Here is a 13,282-nt window from a genome sequence, read left to right on the forward strand (position 1 = left end):
GGGAGCATCCGGATTAGGAGTACCAAAATAGGGAGCACTTGGAACCCCCTAGGCGTAGCATTGCTGCAGGTTTAAAAAAACACACTATTTTTTTAGAAGAGAACACGCCAGAAGCACAAAAACAGGTCAAAATTCTACTTTATGAACCGGCTACTCGTGCCGGTTCTACTCTGCACGAGTGCCGAGTAGAACCGGCACAAAGCGGCACGAGTGCCTTAAAGCAAGTAATTATGGCAGACATGGGCAGAGTGAGCTAGCTTAAATAGCTACTTCCAAACACACTAATAATATAGAGGCTGCCATCCAGAATGATGGTATCACATGTTGAGCCTGTCAGCTCAACTAAGATGCTCCTCAAACTCAGTTGGTCACGAGCGTCCCTATCAGTTAGAAACTAGAGGGACAATCCGAGGACAAAGTGCACAAGAAACAGGAGCTACCCGGCATGATTACTCACTTGAGCAGCTGGCGCATTTCAGAACCGAAGCAGGAATTCACTTCTGAAAAAATAAATTATACCAGGAGTTCCAAAACACCTATGGACAGGAAGTTGTAATAGCCCTTTTTCTACCCTATTTATCTATTTTATCCCATATACAGGTCCCGGAACGGGAGCTTTCATGAAAAACCACAACAGGATAAACAGGTGTTGGCAAGATTAAGGTCAGCACGGCCTCTTGTTAGTTTTATAAGTGTTTAGGCAATTTTTACTTGGGTTTTACTCATAAATGATTGCATGCATAAACAGCACAAACTATATATTGGGCAGTTGTGTTTGTAGCCTGGTAGAACTATTAGACATGTTTCTTTATCAAGATTGCCCGAGGTCTCGCAGACGCCATTATCTGTTCCAAGGACACAAAGTTTGTCAGCTAAGGTTAGCAACGTCTTTGCCAGTTTGACACAAGTTGACACGGTTCTTACCAGAATCAATAGTAACATGTAGTAATGAACCAGGAGCAACTTTGAAGGTACTTGCACCAGATCATTACACGTACTCGAGTTAGATAGCTAGTTTTTATCAACATAATTGCCAGAAAAGACAACACACATTTTGCCATATTTGTACTAGTTTTTTATTCATTCAGCATAAAATTTTGTAAATTGCCTCTGTAATAATTTTCTTACAGAAGCTATGACCTCATTGTGAGTTATCATTATTTTGGTGGAAAATGAGGCCACAAATTGCAAGCCTCTTTTCTTGTTATTCATGTCTTTTCTCACTTGGTATAAACTGGCACAGCAAACTGTAGTGGATGCAGCGCATAGAACAACACATTAAAACTGGCAAAACGAACTGAAACATGCAGTGCACTGAAATAGCACACTAAAACAGCAAATTAAAACTGGGAAGATAAAATGAAACTAACAAGATAAATTGAAAATGCAATATAAAAAACGACAAGGTGTTTTATTCAATTAATATCTTTGATGGCCTTGCATGGCTATTTAAGATGATGGAATGAAAGTGGGATGACTCCAACAGCATCCTGATTTCACATACTGGTGAATTTCTAGTTAAGGGGTGAGCTTTCGTTCATATTTTGATGTCCACAAGGTAGCTGTTTTTAGCTGTCTAGGAGTTACTAAAATGTATGTTACTGTTGCAGCAACATCTATGTACTATATTCTGTCAATTCATTTTTGTTATGGTAGTCCACATTACCTGTTAGTCAGATGAGAGAAACATGCTATATTCAGACTGACAATGGTTGCAGGTACTCTATAGCTGCCTTAGTTTCAGCAAGAAACTTTCAATTGCTAACAATCCTGCAGAAATGAATTTAGAGCTCAGCCAGAGACAAGAGAACATGCTTGAGTGGTCTTTACATTGACCTAACTCTATCTATGTCAGAGAAACGACAGCGTTAATAAATTAGAGTGAGGTCACAAGTACAGGAATTCCTTTCACTGTATACTAAACAAGCCTCAAGCTATTACCTTCAGTCAGCCTAATGGATCGTGTAAAAACTAACTGAAGGATTTTTGGCAATCGGGACTAACTTCTAAAGGTTGACTTGCAACAAAATTCACATTACAGTTATTTAGTATCAACATATTGACCATGTCTTACTCTGCTGCGTTGAAGGTGACAAATATGCTGAAATGTGATTACAAGCTCTTAAAACCTACAAAATGAACAGTTACCGCAGCCATCACGAAAACGCTGTAGGTTGGAATCCATTTCAAATGTGGCGTAACTGAACATGATGGCTTCTGTTTACACTTTCATGCAAACTCGTTCGTTGAGATATTTTCACAAATATACTTTACGCATTTAATAAAACCATGTCTGTTGTCCTTACCCGTCTTTTTCGCCATCATCGTAATCGAAAAAATCTTAAAACCTACCGTAAAAAATCTAATTTTTCTACCTCAACTCGAAGGAGTGCATATCATTCTCTGATGAACATGAGAGGCCTGTTGGTCACCTGCGATAGTAAAAATTGCTGCAGAAACTGTTCGCGCGCTATTTGACAGAAAGTATGGGTCACATGATCAGATTACGACTAGATGATTAGACCAGGCTGAAAAGATACTGGAAAGTAGCGAGCATTTATATTTGATACGGGCTTTTTGTTAGAAGCTCAAGTACTTGTCATAAACTAGTGCTACGAGAGTTTTATATTGAGCCTTTTATTGGCCTTTAATTTCACGTGATAACATCACATGTCAAAACAATAACCAAAATGTAGGAGTACGTCAGCCAAATAAAGATATTTCAAACTACGGCGTTTTCGTGATGTCTGCAATTAACTGTTCGTTTTCAAGCTTTTAAGAGTTTGTGATCGCATTTCGACACATTTTGCATCTACAACACAGCAGAGTAAGACATTGTGAACCTTTTGATACCAAATAATTGTAATGTGAATTTGGTTGCAAGTAAACCTCTGAGTGGTGTTTCATTATCTTACATTAAAAAGGATTACATAACAGCCATACATATACCTTAGAATAGAACTAGTCAAGCTGTATTATCAATATTCATTCTACATAGTTGTTATACAGCAGGTAAAATGGAAAGCGAAAGGTCTGTTGCAGGAGCAGACAAATCCATAAGTTATCTAAAGAGGAAGCTGTTATCGCTGACATAGTAGGCCCCTTGAACATGTTTGCCTGAGCTGAAGAATGCTGTGCCTGCTAGGTTGATGAATCGAACTTTCATAGACTTTATTCTGTGTTCATAGTTGGCCAGGTACTCCCCATTGACGTATATCTGTAACATCATTTAACGTAGATATTTGTGTTTCCAAGGCTATAACAGCGGATATAACCAATTATGCCTTTTTACATACATTTAAGACACTATCAACCCACCAATTCACATATTAAAACTTGATTCTACTCTCACCTCATAACCATCATCCCCCACATTGAAATGAACATAGAACTGTCTGCCAGGGTAAAAAGGCCTCTGGGAGAGGATAAATCTCCTCATCTCCCCAATCTCCATTCTTCAGAGTGTTGAGTACAATTTCACCTGCAGAGAGCTTTGCAATATTAGGACACGAAAATGCAGCAAGCTGCGCTTCCTAATGAAGGTGATAGAACCCTGTATATCAGGGTCTATCTAACTCTCAAATTGAAAGCTTTCAGTAGATACGCGTTAGAATGACGTATATATGAATGACATTTGTTTTATTGTTACAGGATGTTCATGTGGTTCACCAGGGAGCAGTTGTGTCGGTCTGGAAACTGCCATACATGGGAAAGAGAGACACAAATGTGTGCTGCACAAACCATAATATGTTTTGCTTGACTTTGCAGCAGTAGATTAATTTGTCCTTATATATGAGATGAAACTAAGTGAATGGCCACAATTTGGATGGATGGTTTAATAAAAACTTTATGCTGCGGCGATAATTGCAGTTGTTTTCGCCATATATTCAAACATAATTTTCTCCAAGATGGCGGCATGCTTATTTTGTTTAGTAGCTAGTTTCCCGTGTGAGACATGCATACTAATGTATCCGTAGCTAGATTTAAAATTTTACTCTAGCCAACATGAGCAAACGCAAAATAAAATTTAAGCCAATAGTGCCGCTAGTAGGAGTCGCTAGTAGGAGCCAATAGTAGGACTAGACTTTTACAGCAAAAGACAATGTGAATATGAGAGATAGAGACAGGTTGTATCACTCGTTACATCATTTTGGGCAAGTTTGGGCAAGTTTGGGCAAGTCTGAGCATGTTTTTTGGTCTGAGTGTTCTTACTGTGATCAACCTTTTTCGATTTTAATCTTCAAATATCTTGACAATGACATCGCACAACAAACAACATATCAAGTGAGAGACAAAAAAATGCTTTCTTTTAAATAACAACTCAAGTTCAACTTTGATAGGACCCTGTATATCAGGCCACACCTCCTGAAGGTGATAGGAACGTCTACATGTATGCAAGACGGCATTTTTACCTTGTTCCCTTCTTGGATTAAAGTGCAGAGGAATGTCTGTGTGTTTCTCTTCCTCATCAGAACTTGACGACGATTCGTCCGGAGTCTCACCTTGAAGGTTGATGCAAATTCTAAAAAAGGACAAACAGAGCTTTAACCAAATATATAGTCTCAAAACACCAGTTTAGTCATCTGTTACCTTCTACAAGGTGTAGATGCTTGTAGGCACCTGCAAGCACATGTAGAGCCTTGGCTAATGCTAGATGTTCATATGGCTAGATGATTGTTGGCGCCTATAGGCGGCCCAATCTATGTTCAGGTAAAATTTGCATATTTACACAGAATGCCTTAAATGCCTTTGCAAAAGGTTTTGGCATTTTGTGTTAAGAATATACTTCAGGCAAAGTCTTAGCCAGATTCATGTCAATGACAGAATTGTGACATAGGCAAGTATCTAATAGCATCTTAAATGTACTTTTAGTCTTCAAAACATGAACAGCCACACTCATAGCACCTTCTACTGGTTCACTTCTGATTATTACAATTGTTATTGAATATCACATCCATACACCAAAACAGGGCTCAATTTTGATTAATTTAGAGTTATCGTCTCAGCAAGGTAATGACACAAAATGAGGCAACTCCAACACCACATTATTTACAATCTTGTTGATGCACATTTTCGTCTAAAAACAGTCATTTTGCTGTAAACTCCAAATGACCAAAATGCAATAGTAAACACAATTTCCAGGATATTCCTCAATTGAAAATTTTACCTGGGATAGAGAGAATAATAAAGAGTCATGATGAATGAACTATAGGAACAATAAACACATCAGTTATGAAAATAAAACAAACAGCTTGTTTTTCTCTTATGCAGTACTTACATGTAGATCATGGATTACATACACTCCAGAAATATACAACAAACATTTCTGGTCTTTTAATTGTGCCTCTAATAAATAATCAAAAAAGAACCTTTGATATCATGGTGTTTCATTACTCACGATACTTTGACAAGTTTTGTTAAAATTTTGCACTTGTTCAAACTTTTCTCATCACAAAGTCGGAAACCTGCAACTGTTTAACCTTTATTTTTACCTTTCTGGATCATCCTTGACGGACCCTATGACTGTAATAATGTCTCCCGACTTCAGACCTGGCACTTTGCGATAGGAGGTGTCTTCCTACAGCAGGTTATCACACTGCATCACTACTTCAGTGAATATGAGTCAAATTTCCAGATCCAAACAAAGAGAAAAATGTCTACTGATGGTTTTACAAATAGAGACTATATAGTCAGCACTTACCAAAGAGCCAAGGAATCTAACCTCCAGTACAGACACATCTCCATTGACTGTTAGATGATGAGCATCCTGAGCATCACATCGATGATTGTATGTCACATATGGCTCACCATTCACGTACACCTGCAACAGTTGTCAATTTATCAAGCACAGGACTAGCTAGTCGTGTATACCGGTAACAACTGTCAATAGACTGACATTTGAGTCATCATTAGCAAACACCAGCGACGGCTGTCAAGAAGCTAAATCTCTACAATAATTGTCATCAACATGCATGACAGACATCACTGGATGCTACTAGATGGAAAGCTCAAAACAGAGAGTGTGAGAATTTTAAACGCATGACTATTATATCTTGTACATGTATTCTGTCATAGCTAGATGCAGGCTTATGTAGCTTTACATATGTTTACACAATTCTAGATTAACTACAAATGTTATGCATGACTAGCATCTCTCCATCTGCTGCAACACAGTAGCCGCTACAAATGTCAATAAAGCCCAGCTTACGAGTAATAGTCATCTTGCACCTGAATGCCGATCTTGTAAACTTTTCCAGCCTCAAATGGGAAGCCACCTTCTCTCTCATCATCCCCGTACTCACCACCTAGTCTTGAATTCCTAACCGTTTCTCCTTCATAGAAACATGGGTTGAAATGGAGTTGTCTTTCCTCATCAGAAGCGTCACACACCAAGTTGACATCACACCTTAAATATTAACAAACAATCTAAACAAACATTCAGACTGGAAGACCAAACACTTGCTTCTTATGGTCCAATCATTGATAGAATGGGTCGGTCTGTGAGCGGGGCTCATGTCCCAAGTCGGATATGTGAAATAGGTCAATAGAAGACAGAGACATGTTTATAGAGGAGGTACAACTGGCTACTAGATGCAAGGGGGATATGACCCACCTAGGCTACTCTGCATTGGATATTGAAATCACCCAGTGGCAACGGTTAAGAAGCGTGGTAAGTAATTGGTTAGTCCCACATTTACTGTTTCTGTGCTTCGAATTGGTTTGGAGCTGCTTCCACTCTGATTCATAGAAGCGGTGAAATCCAAATGCATTTAATTTCGTTTCTTGCTCATAATAACGTTCACTGCTGATGAATCCAAATGGATAACACTTGGCTACACTCTCCTTATTATAAGCGAAAATCTTTTAGCTCAAGCATATGGATCACTGTTATGAAAATATTCTACTGCTTCTCTTCTAACTACTGTTTTTGCTTGAGTTTTTACCTTTACATAACATTTACATGTCAAGGATGGGTTGTCCGTACGAGGATGATGAAATAATTATTTTCTAGCACAACTAGTTAACTACGCAAGAATTGGAAAATGACAGCGACCTAAAAGTGAGTCTAAATCAACAAGTTTCGCTTTGAGGAATATATAGTGCAACTCCGAATAATTGAAACAGTCGGGCGCAAGTTCGCCAGCAGCGGGCAACTCCAAACTTATTTGAAGCAAGGAAACACAGTGATTATGTGGACTGCAGACTATTATGGGAATAAAACTGCTCGAACTTTCTTTCCGAATTCGTTGGTTTTATTCTCTTTTGGTTCTATTCTTCTCCGTATTTTTTGAGATGTTAAAACCACGTTTACAATAAAAATAATCTCATTTCTGCCGTCACTGCGAAAATATGAACATTTATTTATATTTAAAAGCAAGAATACTAGATATTAGTTTAACTACTTGGAAATACTTGGTAGGTTTCTGTAGTATTTCGAGTAGGCCTTGAAAGAAATGATTTTCATATCTTGCCTATAAAATGGCACCATACTTTTAATGCACTTTTTATGCTTTAAAGATTACTCTGTTAACAGAAATACATGACAAGTCGTGAGTGACGAATTCCATAGAGATTTTCTTTGTTCGCATTATTCCAACTACGGCTCACCTGTGAAGGCTGTCACAACTGTCAGTCGTATTTATCCAATTACACCGACACACAAGAATTGTCATTAACTATCTGTGTCAAAAAGCAAAAAAACTACACACGCATAGGGTGTCATGATTTTATGGTCATGTTGAAACTGCTGCAGCTCACCTGTGAGGGTTGTCATGAACAGAGACAGTCACATTAACCCAGCTGCCTGGAATCAGCTCCTGTGGGATGATGCTATTGTAACGAGCTCCTAGAAAGCGAACAGAAAACTCCCTGTAGTTCAGACATTCTATTCTCATCAAATCAGTCACACAGTACTGAATGAGTATGATAGTTCAAGGAACTACTTACATCAGTAGTTAGGGCTTAAGGAAAATTGTAGCCTTAGTTCCTTCAATGCTCACAGACTGTCAATACTAGTAGATACTTACAAAGTATGCTGTGAATTCGACAGTAAATTCTGCATCACCATCTATGTAGATGTGAGAGACGGAACGAATGTCCACTCCATGGTCGTAATTGCAGAAGTGGGCTCCATTAACATAGACCTAAATGGGACAGTAGATCAAAGTTTACGTACAATATCCCTATGAGCTGATCATCACTGATTCAATGACACAGTTAATCAACAATAACCCTATGAGCTGATCATCACTGATTCAATGACACAGTTAATCAACAATATCCCTATGAGCTGATCATCACTGATTCAATGACACAGTTAATCAACAATATCCCTATGAGCTGATCATCACTGATTCAATGACACAGTTAATCAACAATATCCCTATGAGCTGATCATCACTGATTCAATGACACAGTTAATCAACAATATCCCTATGAGCTGATCATCACTGATTCAATGAGACAGTTAATCAACAATATCCCTATGAGCTGATCATCACTGATTCAATGACACATTTAATCAACAATATCCCTATGAGCTGATCATCACTGATTCAATGACACAGTTGATCAACAATATCCCTATGAGCTGATCATCACTGATTCAATGACACAGTTGATCAACAATATCCCTATAAGCTGATCATCACTGATTCAATGACACAGTTAATCAACAATATCCCTATGAGCTGATCATCACTGATTCAATGACGTAGTTAATCAACAATATCCCTATGAGCTGATCATCACTGATTCAATGACACAGTTAATCAACAATATCCCTATGAGCTGATCATCACTGATTCAATGACGCATTTAATCAACAATGTCCCTATGAGCTGATCATCACTGATTCAATGACACAGTTAATCAACAATATCCCTATGAGCTGATCATCACTGATTCAATGACACAGTTAATCAACAATATCCCTATGAGCTGATCATCACTGATTCAATGACACAGTTAATCAATAATATCCCTATGAGCTGATCATCACTGATTCAATGACGCAGTTAATCAACAATATCCCTATGAGCTGATCATCACTGATTCAATGACACAGTTAATCAACAATGTCCCTATGAGCTGATCATCACTGATTCAATGACACAGTTAATCAACAATATCCCTATGAGCTGATCATCACTGATTCAATGACGCAGTTAATCAACAATATCCCTATGAGCTGATCATCACTGATTCAATGACACAGTTAATCAACAATATCCCTATGAGCTGATCATCACTGATTCAATGACGCATTTAATCAACAATGTCCCTATGAGCTGATCATCACTGATTCAATGACACAGTTAATCAACAATATCCCTATGAGCTGATCATCACTGATTCAATGACACAGTTAATCAATAATATCCCTATGAGCTGATCATCACTGATTCAATGACACAGTTAATCAACAATATCCCTTTGAGCTGATCATCACTGATTCAATGACACAGTTAATCAACAATATCCCTATGAGCTGATCATCACTGATTCAATGACACAGTTAATCAACAATATCCCTATGAGCTGATCATCACTGATTCAATGACACAGTTAATCAACAATATCCCTATGAGCTGATCATCACTGATTCAATGACACAGTTAATCAATAATATCCCTATGAGCTGATCATCACTGATTCAATGACGCAGTTAATCAACAATATCCCTATGAGCTGATCATCACTGATTCAATGACACAGTTAATCAACAATATCCCTATGAGCTGATCATCACTGATTCAATGACACAGTTAATCAACAATATCCCTATGAGCTGATCATCACTGATTCAATGACACAGTTAATCAACAATATCCCTATGAGCTGATCATCACTGATTCAATGACACAGTTAATCAACAATATCCCTATGAGCTGATCATCACTGATTCAATGACGCAGTTAATCAACAATATCCCTATGAGCTGATCATCACTGATTCAATGACACAGTTAATCAACAATATCCCTATGAGCTGATCATCACTGATTCAATGACACAGTTAATCAACAATGTCCCTATGAGCTGATCATCACTGATTCAATGACACAGTTAATCAACAATATCCCTATGAGCTGATCATCACTGATTCAATGACACAGTTAATCAACAATATCCCTATGAGCTGATCATCACTGATTCAATGACATAGTTAATCTTCAATATCCCTATGAGGTGACCATCACTGATTCAATGACACAGTTAATCAACAATATCCCTATGAGCTGATCATCACTGATTCAATGACACAGTTAATCAACAATATCCCTATGAGCTGATCATCACTGATTCAATGACACAGTTAATCAACAATGTCCCTATGAGCTGATCATCACTGATTCAATGACACAGTTAATCAACAATATCCCTATGAGCTGATCATCACTGATTCAATGACACAGTTAATCAACAATGTCCCTATGGGCTGATCATCACTGATTCAATGACACAGTTAATCAACAATATCCCTATGAGCTGATCATCACTGATTCAATGACACAGTTAATCAACAATATCCCTATGAGCTGATCATCACTGATTCAATGACGCAGTTAATCAACAATATCCCTATGAGCTGATCATCACTGATTCAATGACACAGTTAATCAATAATATCCCTATGAGCTGATCATCACTGATTCAATGACGCAGTTAATCAACAATATCCCTATGAGCTGATCATCACTGATTCAATGACACAGTTAATCAACAATATCCCTATGAGCTGATCATCACTGATTCAATGACGCAGTTAATCAACAATATCCCTATGAGCTGATCATCACTGATTCAATGACACAGTTAATCAACAATATCCCTATGAGCTGATCATCACTGATTCAATGACACAGTTAATCAATAATATCCCTATGAGCTGATCATCACTGATTCAATGACGCAGTTAATCAACAATATCCCTATGAGCTGATCATCACTGATTCAATGACACAGTTAATCAACAATATCCCTATGAGCTGATCATCACTGATTCAATGACACAGTTAATCAACAATATCCCTATGAGCTGATCATCACTGATTCAATGACACAGTTAATCAACAATATCCCTATGAGCTGATCATCACTGATTCAATGACACAGTTAATCAACAATATCCCTATGAGCTGATCATCACTGATTCAATGACGCAGTTAATCAACAATATCCCTATGAGCTGATCATCACTGATTCAATGACACAGTTAATCAACAATATCCCTATGAGCTGATCATCACTGATTCAATGACACAGTTAATCAACAATGTCCCTATGAGCTGATCATCACTGATTCAATGACACAGTTAATCAACAATATCCCTATGAGCTGATCATCACTGATTCAATGACACAGTTAATCAACAATATCCCTATGAGCTGATCATCACTGATTCAATGACATAGTTAATCTTCAATATCCCTATGAGGTGACCATCACTGATTCAATGACACAGTTAATCAACAATATCCCTATGAGCTGATCATCACTGATTCAATGACACAGTTAATCAACAATATCCCTATGAGCTGATCATCACTGATTCAATGACACAGTTAATCAACAATGTCCCTATGAGCTGATCATCACTGATTCAATGACACAGTTAATCAACAATATCCCTATGAGCTGATCATCACTGATTCAATGACACAGTTAATCAACAATGTCCCTATGGGCTGATCATCACTGATTCAATGACACAGTTAATCAACAATATCCCTATGAGCTGATCATCACTGATTCAATGACACAGTTAATCAACAATATCCCTATGAGCTGATCATCACTGATTCAATGACGCAGTTAATCAACAATATCCCTATGAGCTGATCATCACTGATTCAATGACACAGTTAATCAACAATATCCCTATGAGCTGATCATCACTGATTCAATGACACAGTTAATCAACAATATCCCTATGAGCTGATCATCACTGATTCAATGACGCAGTTAATCAACAATATCCCTATGAGCTGATCATCACTGATTCAATGACACAGTTAATCAACAATATCCCTATGAGCTGATCATCACTGATTCAATGACACAGTTAATCAACAATATCCCTATGAGCTGATCATCACTGATTCAATGACACAGTTAATCAACAATATCCCTATGAGCTGATCAACACTGATTCAATGACACAATTAATCAACAATGTCCCTATGAGCTGACCATCACTGATTCAATGACACAGTTAATCAACAATATCCCTATGAGCTGATCATCACTGATTCAATGACACAGTTAATCAACAATATCCCTATAAGCTGATCATCACTGATTCAATGACACAGTTAATCAACAATATCCCTATGAGCTGATCATCACTGATTCAATGACACAGTTAATCAACAATATCCCTATGAACTGATCATCACTGATTCAATGACACAGTTAATCAACAATACCCCTATGAGCTGACCACCACTGATTCAATGACACAGTTAATCAACAATATCCCTATGAGCTGATCATCACTGATTCAATGACACAGTTAATCAACAATATCCCTATGAGCTGATCATCACTGATTCAATGACACAGTTAATCAACAATATCCCTATGAGCTGATCATCACTGATTCAATGACACAGTTAATCAACAATATCCCTATGAGCTGATCATCACTGATTCAATGACACAGTTAATCAACAATATCCCTATGAGCTGATCATCACTGATTCAATGACACAGTTAATCAACAATATCCCTATGAGCTGATCATCACTGATTCAATGACACAGTTGATCAACAATATCCCTATGAGCTGATCATCACTGATTCAATGACACAGTTAATCAACAATATCCCTATGAGCTGATCATCACTGATTCAATGACACAGTTAATCAACAATATCCCTATGAGCTGATCATCACTGATTCAATGACACAGTTAATCAACAATATCCCTATGAGCTGATCATCACTGATTCAATGACACAGTTAATCAACAATATCCCTATGAGCTGATCATCACTGATTCAATGACACAGTTGATCAACAATATCCCTATGAGCTGATCATCACTGATTCAATGACACAGTTAATCAACAATATCCCTATGAGCTGATCATCACTGATTCAATGACACAGTTAATCAACAATATCCCTATGAGCTGATCAACACTGATTCAATGACACAGTTAATCAACAATATCCCTATGAGCTGATCATCACTGATTCAATGACACAGTTAATCAACAATATCCCTATGAGCTGATCATCACTGATTCAATGACACAGTTAATCAACAATATC

The 13,282-nt window shown here is 37.6% G+C and overlaps 1 protein-coding gene and 1 pseudogene across 1 annotated transcript in view; one reads left to right on the forward strand and one right to left on the reverse strand.

Moving 5' to 3' along the window:
* LOC137401912 (nestin-like) overlaps positions 1–13,282 on the forward strand; it is a 1,051,237-nt gene that overhangs the window by 111,242 nt on the left and 926,713 nt on the right. The window lies entirely within an intron of this gene.
* The window catches only part of LOC137401798 (32 kDa beta-galactoside-binding lectin-like), a 28,286-nt pseudogene that overhangs the window by 295 nt on the left and 14,709 nt on the right, over positions 1–13,282 (reverse strand).

The sequence above is a fragment of the Watersipora subatra genome, chromosome 8, assembly GCF_963576615.1.
Source record: "Watersipora subatra chromosome 8, tzWatSuba1.1, whole genome shotgun sequence".
In the NCBI taxonomy this organism is placed as follows: domain Eukaryota; kingdom Metazoa; phylum Bryozoa; class Gymnolaemata; order Cheilostomatida; family Watersiporidae; genus Watersipora; species Watersipora subatra.